At 38.0% G+C, this 19,990-nt stretch overlaps 1 long non-coding RNA gene across 1 annotated transcript; it reads right to left on the reverse strand.

Moving 5' to 3' along the window:
- Positions 1-909: 909 nt before the first annotated feature.
- Positions 910-14,294, reverse strand: LOC103100795 (uncharacterized). The gene is made up of 2 exons (XR_463161.2): positions 7,429-14,294; positions 910-5,366 (listed from the first exon to the last, which is right to left on the reverse strand). It is a non-coding gene; the product is annotated as an uncharacterized LOC103100795 (long non-coding RNA).
- Positions 14,295-19,990: the final 5,696 nt, after the last annotated feature.

Here is a 19,990-nt window from a genome sequence, read left to right on the forward strand (position 1 = left end):
AGACAGAATGAGAGAATAACCTAACAATAATGACAACTCACACCAACGTAAGGTTTAAAAGCCTTAAAAGTGCTTTCCTCACAGGAACCCTTTCAGGAAGAGAGATCAGAACAATATTAATAGCCTCAATTTACAGATGAGAAAACTGAGCTCCAGATAAGAATAATATATTAAACATGGCCAGTAAGGGTCAGAACCAGGAGCAGAATCCACATGTACTGAGTCCAAGTCTGGCAGTAATGATAGACTTGCAGAGCTCTGAAAGGGACCTCAGCAGCCATGTAGTCATACCCTATCATTTTACAGATGAGGAAACTGAGGTTTAGGGTCTCTTTTCACTGTATCATGCTGCCTCTCATTCTAACCATAATAAGAGAAACATAAGAGAAAACTAGAAAATGAAATCTTCGTACTATTGGCAATACATCGCCACATTCATGCATTCATTTAATGAGGTGCTTCCTACATATCAGACACTATCCTAAATGCTGGGTGTAAAAAGATGGAAATTAATCCATCCCTGACTTCAAAGAGTTCTCATGCTTTTGAGAAGTGATGGGATAGCATGAATATTGGCAAATAAATATAAACTAGATCCCAAGTAATTTCCAAAAATGCTAGAGAGAGTACTAATAATATAGTTCTTTAGTGTTTTCCATAGGAATGGATATTGTATTTTGTCAAAAGCCTTTTTAGCATCTATTGAGGTAATCAAAAATTTCTATTGATTTTGTTATTGATATGGTCAAGTATCCTGATAGTTTTCCTAATACTGAACCATCCCTGTATTCCTGGTTTAAAAAAAAAAAACCCACCCACCTGGTATAGTATACATTCCTTGTGATATATCACTACAATCTCCTTATAAGTATTTTATTGAAAATTTTCCACCAATAGTCATCAGGGAGATTGGTTTATACTTTTATTTCTCTACTGTTTTCTTCTTGGTTTAGATATCAATGCCATATTTGTGTAATAAAAGGGAGTAATTCTTGAGAGTCTCAGGGTGGGGAGTTGAGAGGACATAAACTCAAACATCTATAATTTTGGCCATATGATTACATTCTTCCAAAATGCAGATCATAAACCATCCTTGGCTGTCTGCTTGCACAAGCTCTTTGTTCTTACAAATCTACCACAAGAGATCCACCAATGTTCTGGAAACTTTTTCTGATCATCTTTTTGGCAACACATGGATAACAATGGAATGTTTGGATTATAACTACATGATGTACCCATCTTTTTTCTTTTTGTACTGTAGTACATTTCTGTGATAACACCTCTTATGTTGTTACTCTTTTTGCATAATGTGGTCTTCTAACACCTACCTAAAAAACCTGGCCATTAATTGATATACGTACATTATATCCAAGAATAGAAAATATGGTATACCAATTATGTCATAAAAAGCATGATATGCACTTGTCTTTAATGAAGATGTCACCACCTCTTTCTATAAACAGCAAATGGATTTGGCTTTATTTCTAAAATATTCTTCCTTCTCTTTCATTATTAAAATTAAATAGGCAAAGTAACCCAAAAACTCTGGTATAGTGCCATCTCCTAAAATCTGGAGGAAAATAACCATGAAGAAATTGTTCATTGGTGTTTCATTTTGGCCTGTTTTCCCCAAGTTAAATAATTAAGCAATTTTCATGTGGCACTACACAAATCAATCAAGTATAATAATAGTAGATTCATGTCACGTGGAAGGTGGAGGAGACCTAAGAGACTATCTAGTCCAAACCTATCATTAGACACACCCAAGTGCAGATAAGGAAACAATCTCAGAGGTCTTAAACAACCTGTCCAACCCAAATCTGCTATATCTTGGTCCCATTGTCTTTCCACAATGTTCACATCTGCTACCAAAAGCAGCTATTTTTGTGCTATGGATGTAAACACTTCAAAACTATGGAAAATGTAGTGAGACAATAGAAGAGCCCAGATACACTAGTATTTTTACTGCTCTATACAAAGTTTTTCAAAGGTCAGCCTCTGCTTACAGATTTCCTAAACTTTTACAGTCATTGATGGGTAAAAAAGAATGCTTTTCAGGGGCATCTTGGTGACTCAGTTGGATTGAGAGTCAGACCCAGAGATGGGAGGTCCTGGGTTCAAAAATGGCCTCAGACACTTCCTAGCTGTGTGACCCTGGGCAAGTCACTTGACCCCCATTGCCTAGCCCTTACCACTCTTCTGCCTGGGAACCAATACATTTTATTGATTCCAAGATAGAAGGCAAGGGTTACCAAAAAAAAGAAAGAAAGAAAAAAGAAAAAAGAAAGAATGCTTTTCCTATATTTAGTACAGGGTTGGGAAAACACAATTGTATCCAAATGGATGGCAAACTATTGCCATCATCATCATCATCATTACTTTCATTTAGTTCATTATTTAGAAGTTACTATACCGCTTTTCCCCCCAATAAATTAACTAAAATAGCTTAGTAATTTTCATTTTTAGAAATATTGGTTGAATAGAGAAGAGACAAATGGGCTATTTGTTTTAACACTATGGTCTTCACAGAAGTCCTGAGCTACTTTTATAATTTTTAAAAATCCTTACCTTCTGTCTTTGATTCAGAAATGTGTATTGGTTCTAAAGCAAAAGAGCAATAAGGGTTAGGCAATAGGGTTGAGTGATTTGCCCAGGCTAACACAGCAGGGAAGTGTCTGAAGCCAGATTTGAACCCAAGTCCCTGTTTCTGGACCTGGCATTTAATCTACTGAGTCATCTAGTTGCCATTGCTTCTAAAATCTCTTAAAAGGTCTGTATCCCAAAGAGACCAAAAAAGAGGGAAAGGACCTACTTGTGCAAAAATATTTATAGCTGCTCTTTTTGGGGTGGCAAAGAACTGGGAATTGAGGGAATGTCTATCAATTGGGGAATGGCTGAACAAATTATAGTATATGCTGGTAATGGAATATTATTGTGCTGTAAGAAATGATGAGCAGGATGATTTCAGAAAGAGCTGGAAAGACCTTCATGAACTGATACAGAGTGAAATAAGCAGGACCAGAAGAACATCGTACACAGTAACAGCAATATTGTGGAATGATCAGCAGTGATAGACTTACCTACTCTCAGCAATACAATATTCCAGGACAATTGTGAGGAACTTATGACAAAGAATGCTATCCACCTCCAGAGAAAGAACTGTTGGAGTTGGAATACAGATGAAAACATACAATTTTTCACCTGTTTATTTGGGCATTTGTTTTGGAGTTTGGGTTTTATATGATAATTCACTTACAAAAATATTGAAATATGTTTTGCATGAAAATACATGCATAACCCAAAAAATGAATATTATTTTTTAAAGCCTTTACCAGGCCTCCATAATCTTAGTACCTTATTTCTGAGATTAGCTCCAATTTATCCTATGTATAGCTCATTTGTACACAGACTATGGGCATCTTGAGAGCAAGGACTAATTTTTACTTTCTTTCTAACTCCAGTACATAGAAAAATGCCTGACATATAGTAGGCACTTAATAAATGATTCTTGACTTGACCAAAAAAAAAAATAAAACCTCTTAAGGAATTACTTTTAATTTATTTTAAAGTGAGACATGGAAATATTTTGGCTGAGTTCAAATCTTACTTCTGAGCTCATCACATGTAATCTTGCGAAAGTTACTTGACCTAGCCTTGGCTTTCTCATTTGTAAAATGGGAAAGTGGTCCCTTCTAGCGCTAAATCTATGGTCCTGGGGTCATGATATCCCTCAAGTCTATAAGGTCAAGAGTAGATGTGAACTGTGTAGTCAATAAGTTGCAACAGTGCAAGTTTCCATTGTCCTAACTACTCAATAACTGAGTAAAACAAATGTTTAAGTGTCTCGGAGAGGAAGCTTATGTGTAAGGGGCAGAGAGTTGGCTCCAGCATCAGGAAAACCTAGGCTGAAGTTTCATTTATGACAAATAATGGATATATGACTTGTGTAAACTCCTAGAGGGCAGAAAAACTGTCTTTTCTTTCTTTTTGGAATCCCTATACTTTAAAAAAAGTATGATACAAGATAGAATTAGTTTTTTCCCCAAAAATCTTGGAGTCTATGACTGATACTTTTTAATTGAATTTCAAAGCAAGGAAAGGAAAAATTAAGTCAATTACTCAAATATAAAGTTCTTTTCAAAAGGAGTGAGTATATCATAGTTATATGACACATTTACTTTCACAGGATAATTAATCGTTATAATACCCTTGTGAGGCAGACATGTTACCATCATCATGTCCATCTCAGAAGTAGGAGAGTCAAAATTACAAAACTAAAGGAAGGACACAATCCTCCTAAATTCTATAAGGAGTCTGAACTACTTCTCCACTTCAAATGCATGGGTATGTTTGCCTAAGAAACAAACAAAAAAATGAAGTGCCACAAGATTGTCCCAAACAGAATCCAATAAATCTATCTTTCATCATCTTAACTCAAGTCTTCATAACTTGGAGATACTCCCTTTTCCCTCCAACTACTTTCCTTCCATAGGAAAACAGAACAACCATAAGACTTTTAAATCTAAGCATCTCAAAATCACTAATGGGTAGAGCAGAATAGAACAAGGAGCAAATTCGTGAATCAAAAGTATAATTTTGTTGAGACTTCTACTTTTGTTAGATTAATTCAGGGTATCTCAAAAGTTTTAGTGCAGTTTTGAGATGCTGAAGTTTGCAGTAAAGGCTTTGGAAAAGCCTGTATAGACTCTTTTCTTTGACTTTAGTTGTCACTATTAGATAACAATAATCTCTTATACATGCAAAGCACTTTACAGTTTACAACATGCTTCACTATATATTATCTCATTTTATCATGACAACAGCCTTGTAATATTTTCAAAGAAGGTATAATTAGGTCCATTTTAAAGAAGAGAAAACTAGGGTGCAGAGGAGTTAGGTGAATTGCCTCAAGCCACACAGATGAATTGGAATTCACTTCATGATGTCTCAATCCTATACCATGGTTCTTTCCATGAAGCCGATGAGTCCTGGTCCTGTTGTTGTTTCTAAATATAAACTGTATGAAATTTGAACATGATTATGAAAATGTGAATACATTTATTGACAAGCACTAGTAGCTTCAATAAAGGAAGAATGTTTCTTGGCGTGTTTTACAGTTTGTAAGTCATGGTCATGCACAACATCACATTTCATAATCACAAAAGTATATAGAACATCTATTATCCTCACTTTCCAGAAGGGGAAACTGAGGCTCAGAGAGTTTAAGTAATTTGTCCCCTGGTCAGTAAAGAGGGAGTCACTCTGGAATCAAGGTGCTCAAGAACTCCAAGTCCACCATCTTTCTGCTATTCCATGCTGTCTCTTAGTGTCTTCATCAAAACAAATATATGACTAAACTGGCCAATCTAGACATAGAAAAAACACAAAGTAACAATTTTACTAACTATTCTTCTTATGGTAGACATTAACCTCCATCAGTATTTCATATTTTAGGAACTGGCATTATCACTTTAATCAACATTTTTCTCCTTCTGTCTTAGATAACATCAACCAACATTAAAAGTTAGAGGAAATGATGGAAAATTCCTTTCTACCTGGCTCCTACTTTTCTTCTGGTTCAGTTCCATGACTTCATAACTACAGAATATGTACTTATAAAACAAATTAAGTCTCTGAAAACTCAAGGATTAAAACCAATGAAAACTTGAATCAATCAGATTCTATTTGGAACAATCTTGATAACTTCTATAGATAAATCTGTATGTAAATTTGAAGTGGTGAAGTAATAGTGAAATGTAAAGAACTCTCAGTGACATAATTTCCTCCACTAGTAATACTACCTAATATTTACTTTAGGCACTTCTATTCAGCCCTTTAAGGCTGAAAAAGCAATTTATAAATATTGCCTCATTTTAGTCAAACAACAAATCCAATTTTACAGATGAGGAAACTGAGTCAGGCAAAGGTGAAATGGTTTGTCCAGAGTCCTATAGCTATTAGCTGCCTGAAGCCAGATTTGGATTAATGTGCTGATTTTAGATCTAACATTTATATTCTGTAAAACCCAGATGCCTCATTATTGAAGACTGTCAACTCATCTATCTCTACACTCAAGGTCACAGAATCCTTGCCTGTTAGAATTGTAGAGGATAGCTAAGATTTGTTTCAACTCTCTCATTTTACTAAAGAGAAAAAGTCATAGATAAGTCAAGTGACTTGTCTAAGGTCACAAAGCTACCAATTTGGTCTAAATTCCTTTTTTTGACACAGTTTAATCTAAAAGTTGATTCTTAACTCTATTCACTTGATCACATGGAATTATTACGATCAGTATGGAATGGTGTAACTAGTTTAGTTTAAAGAATAAGTGCATAATATTTATAATATTTACATTTTTCTTGAATTTTCTCAGTAAATTTTGGCAATCCCTTTTGAAATGAAACAGCTGACCAAGAACTTTCCCTGTCACCAAGTAATTCCTCCTTTAATTTTGCAACAAAACTAGAAGCTTAGGATAGGTACAGTGAACTGTGTTCAATTTTTGCCTTTAAAAACATTTTCTCTTTTCAATTCCATGAGAAATGTAGACCCTTTTTCCTTTAGCTCATCTGAGTTCTTTTCTTAATTCCAGGGGAGCGGTTTGAAAAGAGAATAGAAGGATAGGAAGAACTAGAAGAGCACATGCTTTTGTTAAAAGTCTATATTTTGCTGGTGACTAAATTGGGGTAAACCTCAGCTTACTTATACTTTCTGCCTTGGCAGTAGTGCTAAAGAAATGATACAATACATTATTGTTTTTACCTTAGTTCACAAGTTCATGAGCAATAAGTGACCTTAGAAATTATCTAGTCCATTCAATTTCTTGTGTAGGAAAACTAAAGCCCAGAGATAAGTGACTTATCCAAGGCCACTCAGGCAACAAAGAGACAGAAGACCTGGACCCAAATACCAGTTCTGCCAATTGTTTAGCATCTCTGGATCTTAATTTCCCCTATTTCCTCATTTGAAGGGTTTAGGTTAGATGACCTTAAATATCTTTTCCAGGTCTAAATCTATTATTCAAATCCATGATCTTTAACCAAAGTAGCATGGCTAAAATGAAGCCAGGTCTTCACCTTCCAGATCTGAGGATCTTTCCTCTTGCTAATAAAAGTTAATTCTACCAGCAGATTCAAAGAACTCAGACAAACAAGAGAAACAAATTATATACTCAAAATATCAGAGGCTGGTATGAAATAGGTTTTTAGAATAAATTGATACTTAATCAGAAAATAAGACAGTTAATCATTTGACTTAAATATTGCATAAGTATTATTAAAAATGAAAACCTTATTTCCTCAAGATCACAATGGTCAGCCAAGGAAAAGAAAGGGAAAATTATTAAATAATTATTTAATTTAATAAAATTATTAAATAATAAAAAATAATTTATTAAATAATAAAAAATATTAAATAATTACAAGACACCTGGTCAATTGATTGCTAGGGTTCATGTAAACCATATACAGGGACAATCCCTTCCACCTCACAGCAGTTAGAGTCACAACACCCTCACCATCTGGAAAATACAAGCATAAATTTTTGGTACTTCCTTCATATCATGGAAGAAATTAGATTTTTTTCTTTTATTGAGTGTTTATAATACCTTATTGTAAAATTTGGATTAAGTGTTTAGTCATCCACTCACTATATATAGGTCAATATGAAGATATCTCTTCATTTCTAGCCTTTGTGTGTCATCTACTGGCTTTTGTGTTTTGTTTTGCAAACTTTACCTTTTTACTTATTTTAACTTTACAAAAGACATAATGTATATTTGTGGTATTAAAAGCCAAAATATGTAGAATTACATAATCCTACATGTGTATCTTATTCATGAGTTTCTACACTTTTTTGTATCATCCACAGCTTCCACAATAGTCCTCCAAAATTCCTATTTAACTTCTTCTGCCAACCTGAGATACATCGAAACTTCAATGGGAAAAATCCCATTGTCAAAAGGATACCTATAATTAGTTGATTGCTGACATTTTAAACTATTTTTGTGGTGGTGTATAGATACCGATTTTATAAGTACAGTACATATATAAGGCACCAAGAAAGTACACAGCGGTAAAATTCAGATATTCTCTTCATTAAGTGATTCAGTGATACAAAATAGTCACCTATAGCTTAAACATGTTGCTAACTAATATCATATTAATATAAGGCTGTATAGTTGTTGAATTGCTTTCACATGTGGAATGTTTAATCAATAATTGTGGTTTTTTTATATCATATACATTTCCAAATATATACCCTTTCCTCCTCTCTCCTTTCCAGAGAGCCATGTCCTATAACAAAAATAAGAGAGAAAAAGCATAGTTCAGCAAAACATCAACCGAGCATATTATACAATGTTTCATTCCTTCAACCTCTTCAAAGAAGAAAGGGAGGTATATCTTTAAATCTTTCCTTTTGGATCAAGCTTGGGTAATAATAACATCCAGTTTCAGTTATTTTTGCTTTCTTCCATTTATTTTTGTATAAGTCATTTTCTGTCTTTGCTGACTTAGCTTTTCATCAGTTGATATGTCTTCTAATGCTTCTCTTTATTCATTATTTCTTACAGTTCAGTAATATTCCATTACCTCCGTGTGCCACAATACGTTTAGCCATGCCCCAGTCGATAGCATCTACTTTGTTTCCAGGTCTTTGCTACAACAAAAAGTTTCATATGTTATTGCATTTTATTATCATGTCCACCTAGGTAAGGGATAAAGCTATGTTTTCTGTTTTACTGATGAGGAAATTGAGACTCAGAGACTTGCTCAAAGTTATCCAGCTAATAAGCTCAGGGGCCAATACTTAAGATTTAGTCTTCTGATTCCTAGTCTTAGATCCTTCCAAAGTTCTACAAGTTTCAAAATTACCCACCTTCACAGGGACATGTGGTTGTAATAGGACTATGGGGTTACAGAAACCAAGAGAACAGGCCTGCTTATATGATCTTATGAAAATTGACAATGCTTATTTTAGTCTTAAATTTTTATGAGATTAACATAAGAATTAAAATACTGAAATATTCCCTCATGGACAATGTTCTTAAGGGGTTTGGGGGGTTATTGATGGTGTGAGGGTGGGAATTGTACGATTAAACATTATCCTCCCAATAATTTGGGAGGAAATCAAAATTGAAAGGAAAAGATGATACTCTTGCTAAAAAACATTGCATATGGTACAGCATAATGTTACATCTTACCTTAAAATAACTAAAATTTCCATAAATTCAGGTTCTAGAAGGAAAAAATTAAAGGGTAAATAAAATAGGAGGTCCTTCTATTTCAACAAAATAAAAATGACTAAATATCTCTCCATAGGACCTCCTCTAAGCTCCCCGTTTTGATCACTCATTGACATGCTCATCTTCCCTATACATAATAGATTCTGTACTATACTCTAGGGTTTGATTTAGCTTTGGAGTAATAAAGAACAGTGAGACACAGAGCAAAACAAACTTATGGCCAAAAACCATTTTTGCACCAAGTTTTCCCAACCAGTTTCAAGAGAAAAAAAAAAAAATATATATATATATATATCCAGAGTTGACCCATCTGCCCATGGCCACCAAGCCAGAAAGCCATCTGAAACAAGGATGAAAAAGTTACATTAAGAATAAATCCTGACTCTAATTGTGCACAAGCAGGAAAATACAAACACATATACACACACAGATACATACACAGGGATAATTATCCAAGTTCTCCAATGTAGGGTCCAACAAACTAAGCCAGGAAAACAAAATTTAATAATCCAGAATGTGCCAAAGATTGACAACAGACAGAGGAATGACCTAATATATATACATATATATATATATATATATATATTCACAGTTATTCACTTATACATTCCTCTTCCTCTATGCAGAAATTCTCCTGGATTCACACGAGCTACTTTACAAAAATGGTTAGCACAGTATAACCAGAAAATATTATCAAAGGACCTGACATGAAAGCACCAAGATTTCCCCTATGGATGTTAAAGATATGGCATTCTGGTATGTACAGGTTATGAATAAGTAAATGAAACAAAAGACCACCAGGCTTCACCATGCACAGAGAACAAGAGGATGGTTATACATACTTCTAACAGCCTGCACATTCATGGATTATTTCATAATCTCAACCCAGGCAAACTGCTGGAAGATTACCTCAAAATTGCTGTAGATGATCAATGAAATATGCTTCTGAACTGCCCTAATGAAAATAATGCTAGAAACTGACCGGTAGTGTTAGAATTTAAACAAGAATCTGTTGTTTCCAACCTGTTCACACCAAAAAAATCATTTTATTAGCTCCCATTGGAAGATCTTTAGCATTCTGGATCTTTAGGATTCTTTAGCAACTTTAACTGCTGCTCTTCAAATAAGTCCTTATAATATATACATGAAAAATAACCAAAGTGAAGCTGAGGGAGAAAAAGGGAAGAGTTGAATCATTAAAAAAAAGTCACATGCACTAAGGGCCTTTTCTAATTTCAAATGTCATACGGTACTCTGTCCATTTCTCTTCAAGAGCAGACATAGTGGAAGTTGTTTCTAATCATCCACCATGTCAGTTGTACCACAGCCAACAATTCACAACAAAAATACATCCAATATAAAATTGCAGTACAGCGCACACACAGTCCCTTCGTGGTTAATGCAGTTAGGCATGCACTTACAGGCAAAATAATTATCCATCAGCATTTGTCCTTGTCAGATAAAAAAGAGAAAATCAAATTAAAGTCACCTAACAATTTATTCAATCCCCCAAACTATGAAAGATCTTTAGCCTCTGACTAATTTTTTACTCAAAATATGGCCTAAGAGAAAGTATAAACATGGACATAGATACAAATTCTTTCATTTCTAATTTTTATATTTGTTTCTGAGAGAATATTACCCCATCACTGCTTTGCCAAACCTCTATTGACTCTTTTTCTCTACATTTCTACAAGATCTGAACTACTTAATAAAGATACTATTCTCACTTCCTTAAAAACTGATAACCATGCTGAAGTTATTCATGGGAAATGAAATATATTCCCTTCTCCCCCTTTTTTCATGGTAATTGCCAATCTCCTTTCATGGACAAAATTGGTAAACACAATTAAAGGAAAATTAATGGTCTGTGGACTTGCAAACCAACTGTTGTGTAAAAATCAAGAACTCTTTTAAGGATGGTCCCATGACCAGCCTTGATAAAATGGTAAGACTTCTCCAAGCAAAGCAAAATAATATTACCCAATCCAAATAGAACAAAGAGCTAAAGTAATTTGTTTCTGGTTAAAATGTCTCAAAATACCAAATTTGTCTTAAACAGTGAAAATTAATGACTAATTGAACTTTTTAAAATAACACCTGAAAAGAAGTCAAAACAATAACCATCATCCTCGTAAGTGGGACAGCATCAATAAGATCTATGCCTTAAAAGGCCAAAGCAAAATGGCAGGAAATCATCTAAAAACAAATGCATTTTTTAATGCATACATCTCATACAAGAGGCTCTAGTAATGACTGGAGTTCACAGCTTTTTGACTTGTGGGCAACTTTGATGACATGATTCTTCTGATCATGCCAGAGAAAAAAAAGACTATTGACTCCATATTACAGAATACACTTCTCTCACTACCTGTTTCTAGGCTCAATTCTGCACCTGCTACAAATAAACAAAAAGGTCTATTTCTGAGTTTCTGAAGGGGAAGAAACATTAAAGAAATGTCCTTCTTAGTTGATCCTAGAGTCCTATTACTACCATTTCCACAGCTATAACAAAATGTCAGATATTTGTACGTCGTTCTCCCTTCCTTTCATTTTAACTACAGCCCAGGAATAGCTTGATTTGGTTCATCTGGGCCTACTTTTAACTGAATTCAGAATGATCAGAGGGAAATAAGCAGTTACTGGGCCTTTTCAGTCTGAAAACCACCTATCTAAGTAATATTTCTTTTTCCATAGGCAATTGCACATCAGTTTTATTTTTGCATAGACATTATTAAGAAAAAAAGAGGTACCCAACAGCTGTTACCACCCATCTTCTCCTGAAATGAGAGCAAAGTCCTACATCTGCTGAAAACCAAAGCACTAACTTCTATCAGATGCAAAGCCAATGTTTTATAAGGGCAGGGATTAAACTCCTGTATGACGTAATTTGAAGCATCTTAGAAATGGGTGTGTGGGGGCATCTAGGAACTCCATGTCATTCCCTACTCCTTTAAACCCAGCAGTCATTATGCAGGTATCATCATCCCTCATCAACCAAGCTCAGCTGTCCTGCATACAGAGATTAACACAGCCTGCAAATCAATAAGAAAGACGATTTGCCCACACCAATGGAACTGACATCTAGCAAATGGGAAGCAGGACAAAGATTTGGGTCTGATCACAATTTGTCTTGATCAGCAAACTGGCCCTAATCAATAACTTTCAGCCTCTTCTTACCCCCTTACCCAATCTTTCTCTCCTCCCCCACCCCTTAACCTAAAGTTCATGTAATGTAGACCTGTTTTGCCAACATCCTCTCCCAGTCCTTCAGTTCAACCTCAATTTACTGAGGACAAATTTTAAATCTTCCCTTACCCCCCAAAAAGTCAACTTGAGTTCTATTGACCCAGGGAGATAACGAGAAAGACAAGTTGATGCATTCCTGTACTGGGATCTTCAACTCCAAAACGTTTCATTTTTGCTTTGACTCCCTTTTCCTTTTTTCTTTTTTTTTTCTCCTCCCCCATCCCCCTTCACTCCTCCCTACCTTGCTCCTCGCTGCTGCCCCCAAACAAGGGTGTAGGTTCCTCGGGTGGGAGCGGGGATCCTCCTCCACCACCACCCTCCAAGGTTTTGCGTTTCTTCGACATCTCTGCCTGGTGCTCGGAGTTTGGGTTTCTTTCCCCCTACCCCTCCCCCACTCTGAGAGAAGAGTGAACGAGGGGGTTATGTGGAGGGGGGGAGAGAAAGACGGAAGGGGTGGGGAGAAAAGAGAAAGAGGGAGATTGAAAAAATTGCTGCTTAAAGAGGAGAAGAGACTTTGGAGTGGCTGGAGAGCAAAGAGGAGGCAGGGACTAAGTGGAGAAATCCTACAATCACAATTCCATCAATTCAGCCCCACGTCTAGGGGGTTGTTTGCGCTCTCTCTCTCTCTCTCTCTCTCTCTCTCTCTCTCTCTCTCTCTCTCTCTCTCTCTCTCTCTCTCTCTCAACTAATAGGGTGTGCAGAGAGGGGAGGGGTAATAGAACAGATCTTTGGTTATTTCTTGGTTTTATTGGGAAAGGGAAAAGTGGTATTGACTATGTTGGTGGAGGGGGTATATTATTTTCCAGATTACCCTTCTGTCTGTTGTAGTTTAAGGGTGTGTGTGTGTGGGGGGGGGCGTATTTTAAGTGAAATGGAAGGGAAATAAATGAGGGGGGTCAGGATAATAAATTTATGGGGAAAAAACGAACAGATGTTTCCAGGTGCTAAGGACTCTCCACTCCCTCCTCCCCCAGGGCATCAAATGATCTCTTGCAAGATATTGGCTAGGGGCAGCTAAGAGAAGGATGGGACAGCCTAGAAGCCTAAAGATGAGAAAGGGAGAAAATTCTTGTCCCCATTCAGAAGTGGAGGAGGAAAGTGGAGAAAGGCTGGGGCATGGGGGAGGAAATATGAGACACACTAGCAGTTTCTCTTGACCGCCCCAGGAGGCACCTGCGGGACTAGCATTACAGACGCTGCGGTTTGCAGCTGGCTGGTAATATTCACGTGTAACTCACAGCTTGCAAACTCCTCTGTTGTGCAAAGTCAGTGCCCCTGCAGTCAGTTAGTCTGTCTATTCCCGCTCCCCCCCCCCCCCACTCCGCGCTCTCTCTCTCATTCTCTCTCCCCCCCCCCTCCCAACTCGATCTTTCTCTGGGTTCCTCTCTCCTTCCTTTTTTTCCTGTGCTTTCTCTTCTCTCTACCCCTCCCTCTCTCCTCCTCCTCTTCTTTCCTCCTCCATCTCTCCTTCCCTTTCTCCTCCTCCTCTCTTTCCTTCCCTCTCTCCTCCTCCCTCACTCTTTCCCTCTCTCCTTCCCTCTGTAACCCTTTGCGTCCAGTCCTGCTTTGATAAACTGAGTCTATTTCTCTCTACACTCGCTTCTTCCTCTTTCCTAACCTCTCCCAACTCTTCGAGGTTCTAGCACCACAGTACTGCGCTTCCCCCACCACACTCCCCAGTCCCTTTCTGTTCCTTCTATACATTGGGGCAGAGGTGAGAAAGGAGAAAAAATAAATATAAAAAGGCTTGCACCAAGTTCCAAAAACCTCTTCTGGATTTGTGGGAGATAGAAAACGAGCGAGGAACTTACCCGCCAAAGTATGCCAAAGCTCATTTCGGTTTCGGGCTTCAAATCAAGTTCTTAAATAAAGGAGGAGGGTTAAAAAAAAAAAAGAGGGAGAGCGGCGACTCGGTCTTCTGCTCGACTGAGAAGTGGACAAGACATATTGCAAAGAGGAGCCCAAGTGGCCCAAGTTCAGAATCTTTCCTTCCAAGAGTCCTCCGGGCAGTTCCATTCATTCAGAAGGCATCTCCCAGGTTTTAAAGTAGGTTTCCATGCGGATCATCCTTTAAAGGTGGGAGGGAGGAAACCCTAAAGAGGATGGTTAATGATTGAGTCTTCTCTGTTTTCCTTCTGGATGCATTTAATAAAGCAGTGCAGACACACGGTTGATGATCAGGAAATTTCAATTCATTCCTCCCAACGACAGTAACTTTGAATTCACACAAACTATATATAGAACCTGCATCTTTCTCTGTGTGCGTGTGTATGTGTGTGCTAAGTATTTTGGGGGTGCATGTATTCTCCGAAAAGACTCTCTTGCTGGCTGCCTGGAAGTTAGAGAGTTTTCCTTTAAGCAGGGAGATGATGCTTGGACACATCTCGCGTCCAACAGGAGGCAATGACGTCTGTAGCTTCATTGCTATAACTGTACCAAGGCTGCAGTTGCCATTCATTGAAATGATAAGGGGAGCTCCGACGTAAGCAGTCTGAACCTTGAGCTGGAGGCTGCTCTTGCTGAGATGATTCTCCACCCCCTCACCTTCCACTGCGCCCCCGCAAATAAAAAAAAAAAGAACTTAAAAAAAAACCTCAAAGTAGCACTGGGGAAGGGTGATGCGAGGAACTACATGAAGCGATGGGCGCGCGGGGGGAGGGGGGAAGCTAATCTGCCTGGATATTCCTGTACCTTAAGAACTGATTATACAGTACAACCTACAGACACTCTTTCTCAATGAAACAGACCGCCCCTTGAAAGCCCCCCCCCCCTCTCTCTCTCTCTCTCTCTCTCTCTCTCTATATATATATATATATATATATATATATAATGCTTGACTGGAGAAAGATGTCAAAACCACTGCCACTATTCTGTCTAGTTTCTCTTCATTCATAAGGGCACAGGCTGAAGGGTTTCTGGTTCCTCCTCAAGTAGCAATCTACATCAATCTACATTTGCACCACAGACCCTGACTTGTCAGCAGCCCTGGGCTGGGGAAGGTTTCCGAAGGGCCCAAGAGGTCTCTCTACTTAAAACCCGAAGGAGATCCCCCATGCTCAGCCTTATATATTGGGATGCGAGGGTGAGGTGGAGATGGAGAGAAGGAAGGGTGTGCCCCTAAATGGCCATGCTGGTGGGTTTGCGCTGCCCCCGACATTCTGTAGACAGGAAAGCTAGAAATGAGGGTAGGGGTGGGTCAGTGGACGCGTAAAGAGAAAAAAAGAGAAAGAGGCTAAGGATAACTAGCCTGGCACTCCCTCCAAAAAAAGGCATCACTGGGGTTTAGTGGCCCCAAACTTGTCCAACAGCAACGGAGGGCAGGGTTGGAGTATAGCTACTACACTGCAGTCAGCCCTTGCCTTCCCTCTCCGTTGCCCGCCCAAGAGTTAACAAGGGGGTGGGTTGCGCAGTGAGTTGGGCAGATGGGGGTGGGGGTGGCGCGGAGGCGGGAGTCCTAGAAAAGCTGGCTTTTCCAAAGGTAGAGCTAAAAGCTCCAGGGTAAATGAATGGTGGTGCATCGCACTAGTAGACAAGTGGCTTCAGAGGCTCTGGGAATAGGGGGAAGGAGGGAATCAGAAGTCAGACAGGGGAGATGGAAACCGAGCTGCTTGCCTGTGGTGCTGGCTTCCTCTTCAGTGCCTTTAAAGGGGGGAAGTAGGGGCAGAGCAGGGGCAGAGCTGTGAACACAGTGAGAGGGCTCGATCAATGCTGTTTGACCAGATACGGGGAGGGGGGGGAGGGGAGGGTATGAGAGAAAAAATGAAAGAATTTCTCCTAGATGAATTGGAAGCTGCCGAAGTACTGGGGGAAACAGCTGGTCTCTATCTTGGAGCAGAGATATATGAGTGCAGAGTGTATCTGCTAACTTTGCTGTGAACTTTCTCAACACAACGTGTCAATAACTACCCCTTACACAGAATCTTTTGATGGTGGGGAAGAAGAAAAAGAAAGGGGGGAAGCTAACAAGCACTTATTAAGCTGCCAGGCATTGTGCTAAGTTCTTTCCAAATATCATTCATAACAATTCTGTGAGATAGGTGCTATCATTGTCCCTTTTTACAACTGAGGCAACTGAGACCAGCAGAGGGTAAATGGCTTGCCCAGTGTCACATAGCAGGTGAATCCATGAGACTGAATTTTAACTCAATTCTTCCTACATCACTGTGTTCATCAGAGCATCTATGTATTTTATATTTTCATTCCTGTGATAGTGTATTTCCTTAATAAATATCAGTTCTTCTGTGGGACAGGAACTGCTTTGATTTATTATTGTTATTATTGTTATTACTTTCTCTTGGTATCCTCTGGGCCTCCATAGTAGGAATTTAACAAGTATTGAATATGTTTATTTATTGAGAAGGAAGTAACATTGTAAATTCAACTTTATAGTTGCTAAGACTGAAGGGAAGGATCAATCAACACTTTTAATCACCTACTGTGTGCCAAACATTGTATTATGTGCTAGAAAGAGATATTGAGAAAGCTATTGATAAGAGCTTTCATTTCGATCTCTCCCAGGCTTCTAAATTCTCTGGAGGAGGGCTCCCTCTTCATTTTGCTGAAACTGATCTCTTCCAAGTTACTAGTGAACTCTTAATTGCCAGACCTGATGACTTCTTCTCATTTCTCAACCTTCTTGAACCCTCTGCAGCCTTAGACACTGTTGATCAATCACCTTCTAATTACTTCTCCAGTTTTTCCTGACATTGCTTTCTTCTGGTTCTCCTCCCACCTTTCTGATCATTCCTTCTTAGTCTCCTTTGCTAAAACTTCTTCCAAGTCACATATGTTATGTGCTATCATGGGCTTTCTTCTCTCTTTTCTCTGTACTGTATCACTTGGTGATCTCATCAGCTCCCATGGGTTCAATTATAATCTCAAAGCAGTTAATTCACAGATCCAAATATCCAACCCTAATCTCTTACTTAAATTCTAGTTTCATCACTAACTAGCTTTTGGATAGCTTTATTAGATGTCCTTTAGGTAACTTGACCAACACAGAACTCATTCGTCCCCGCCAAGCCTCTCCATCTTCCCAAATTCCTTACTACTGTCCAAAGCACCAACGTCTTCTCAATCATCTAGGCTCACAACCTAATTTTATCTTCCATTCCTCACACTTTAAATTCCCATATCAAATCTACCTTCACAATATATCTTTTATACATCCCCTTCTTTCCTCTGTTCCTGCTGCCATATTGGTACAGGTCCTCATTACCTCATGACTGGACTACTTACAATACCCAGTTGGTTCTCATTGCTTTATCTCTTCTGGACTCGAATCCATTTTCCACTCAGTTGCCAACTTGATCTTCCTAGGTAGAAGGTCTGATCATGTCTCTCCCCCTACTCAATAAATTCTACTGGTTCTCTATCACCTCCAGGATTAAATATAAAATCCTCTGTTAGGTAATTAAAGGCCTTCTGATACAGAAATACTTGCCTTTTTACCATTCCCCATCTTCAAAGTCTCTAATTTTTCAGTCACTCATTTTTCACATGCTACTCAATGCCTAGAATATTCTCCCTTCTGACCTATACCTCTTAACTCCCATACCTTCCTTTAAAAAATGTTTTATTATATTTTCCAGATTACACGTGGATACAACTTTTAATAATCATTTTCTGACATTTTGCTTTGTTCTCTCTCTCTCTCTTTCTTTCTCTCTCTCTCTCTCTCTCTCTCTCTCTCTCTCTCTCTCTCTCTCTCTCTCTCTCTCTCTTCCCTCCCTCCTTCCCCTCCCTCTCTCTCCTCTCCCCTCCTGAGATAGCGGGTAATATGATATAGATGATATATGTGCTATCATGCAATGTATAATTCCATTATTTCCATGTTTGTCCTGTTGTGAAAGAAGGCATATGTTGATTATACATGAAAAAAATCATGAAGGAATGAAATGAAAAATGGTATACTTTAACCTACATTCAGACTCTCATCAGTCTCTTCTATGGCAGGATAGCTTTTTTTATAAGTCTCTTGGAGTTGTCTTGGATCCTAGCATGGCTGATAATAGTTAATTTTTTCACAGTTAATCATTGTGCATTATTGCTGTTACCATTCCATACCTTCTTCCAAGTCTAAGCTCAGGTCTCAACTTCTACATGTGGCCATGGTCTTTCAGCCACAGGAGACTCCTCCCTCAGTGTTTATCTTCCATTTACACTGTTTATGTGTTGTATGTACATAGTTCTTTGTATTTTTCCCCCACACCCAATAGAATGTGAGTTCCTAGGGCAGTTTGGTAGTACATTAGATAGAGCACTGAGCTTTGTGATAAAGGATGAAAAGGTTTGCAATTTGCAAAACTGTTGCAAAAACTGAGAAATACAAGTCTTAGGGAATGATTGACAGTAATAGCATGTGACAAGGGTCACATGGGAGCCTGAGCCTTGGGATCTGGGAACATTCTATGCCCAATGGCTTCCCAGAGTCTGCTCTCCTGGAAGGACCTTGAAGAGGATTTTGCCTGTGAGCAACGGAGAAAGGAGTTTTTCTGAATCTAGCTGCTGGCAGCATCAATCTGGACTTACTTGGACATCTAACAACATAAGATCCTGGCCCTATTTGATTTGGACTCCTGGTGTGAGACTGGGATATTTGGGAAGCTAATGTTTTAGTTTAGTAATATAGCTTAATTAGTTATAATCTTTTAAATTGAGTATAAGAATAAGTATATTCCTAAACCCTTATTTCTTTCCTACCCTCCCTAAACAATAAAACAGAATTTTATATATTTTCCTTTCGTGTTTCCCTTACCCCAAATCCTACCTTAACAGCTTGGAATCAGGAAGAATCATGAGTTCAAATCTGACCTCAGACACTTACTGGCTGTGTCACCCTGGCCTAGTCACTTAATTCTGTTTGCATTAATTCCTCATCTGTAAGATGAGCTGGAGAAGGAAATAACCAACCACTCTAGTATCTTTGCCAAGAAAATCCCAAATAGGTTCATGAAGAATTGGAAATGACTATACAATAACATAGTCATAGTGGTGTGGCTGATATGTTAACTTAACATGATTTAAAATATATAATATTATTACTTTAAAAAATAATATGAGTTCCTTCACATTTTTTTGCCTTTTTCTATATGTCTAGTCCTTACACACTTAATAAGTATGTGTGTTGTCTGAATGGCAATCAAGAGACCCACACAAAATTGGAATCATTTCTGGATCAAGTTTTTGAGGAGTAGTGAGAAGGTCCATTAGTGTTCTGCAGGATTGTCTTTAGACATAGTGTAGCAGAAGGTAGAGGAAGAAGAAGAGGTAGAGGAGGAAAGGAATAATGGTGGTATTAGTAGCATTAAGTACTAGTAGGAGTTAATAGCAGTAATGATTATCTTTTATACTTTTTTATAAAATAGAATATCTATACTTGTATTTACTGTTTAGTGACAATTTGCCTCTCCTGAGGACTATAACAAAAAGGGCACATGCCAGCTTTATGACTCTGGGAATGCCACTTAGCCTTTGTTGGCCTGAGTTTTCTTAGCA

The sequence above is a fragment of the Monodelphis domestica genome, chromosome 2 (genome assembly GCF_027887165.1).
Source record: "Monodelphis domestica isolate mMonDom1 chromosome 2, mMonDom1.pri, whole genome shotgun sequence".
NCBI classification, from domain to species: domain Eukaryota; kingdom Metazoa; phylum Chordata; class Mammalia; order Didelphimorphia; family Didelphidae; genus Monodelphis; species Monodelphis domestica.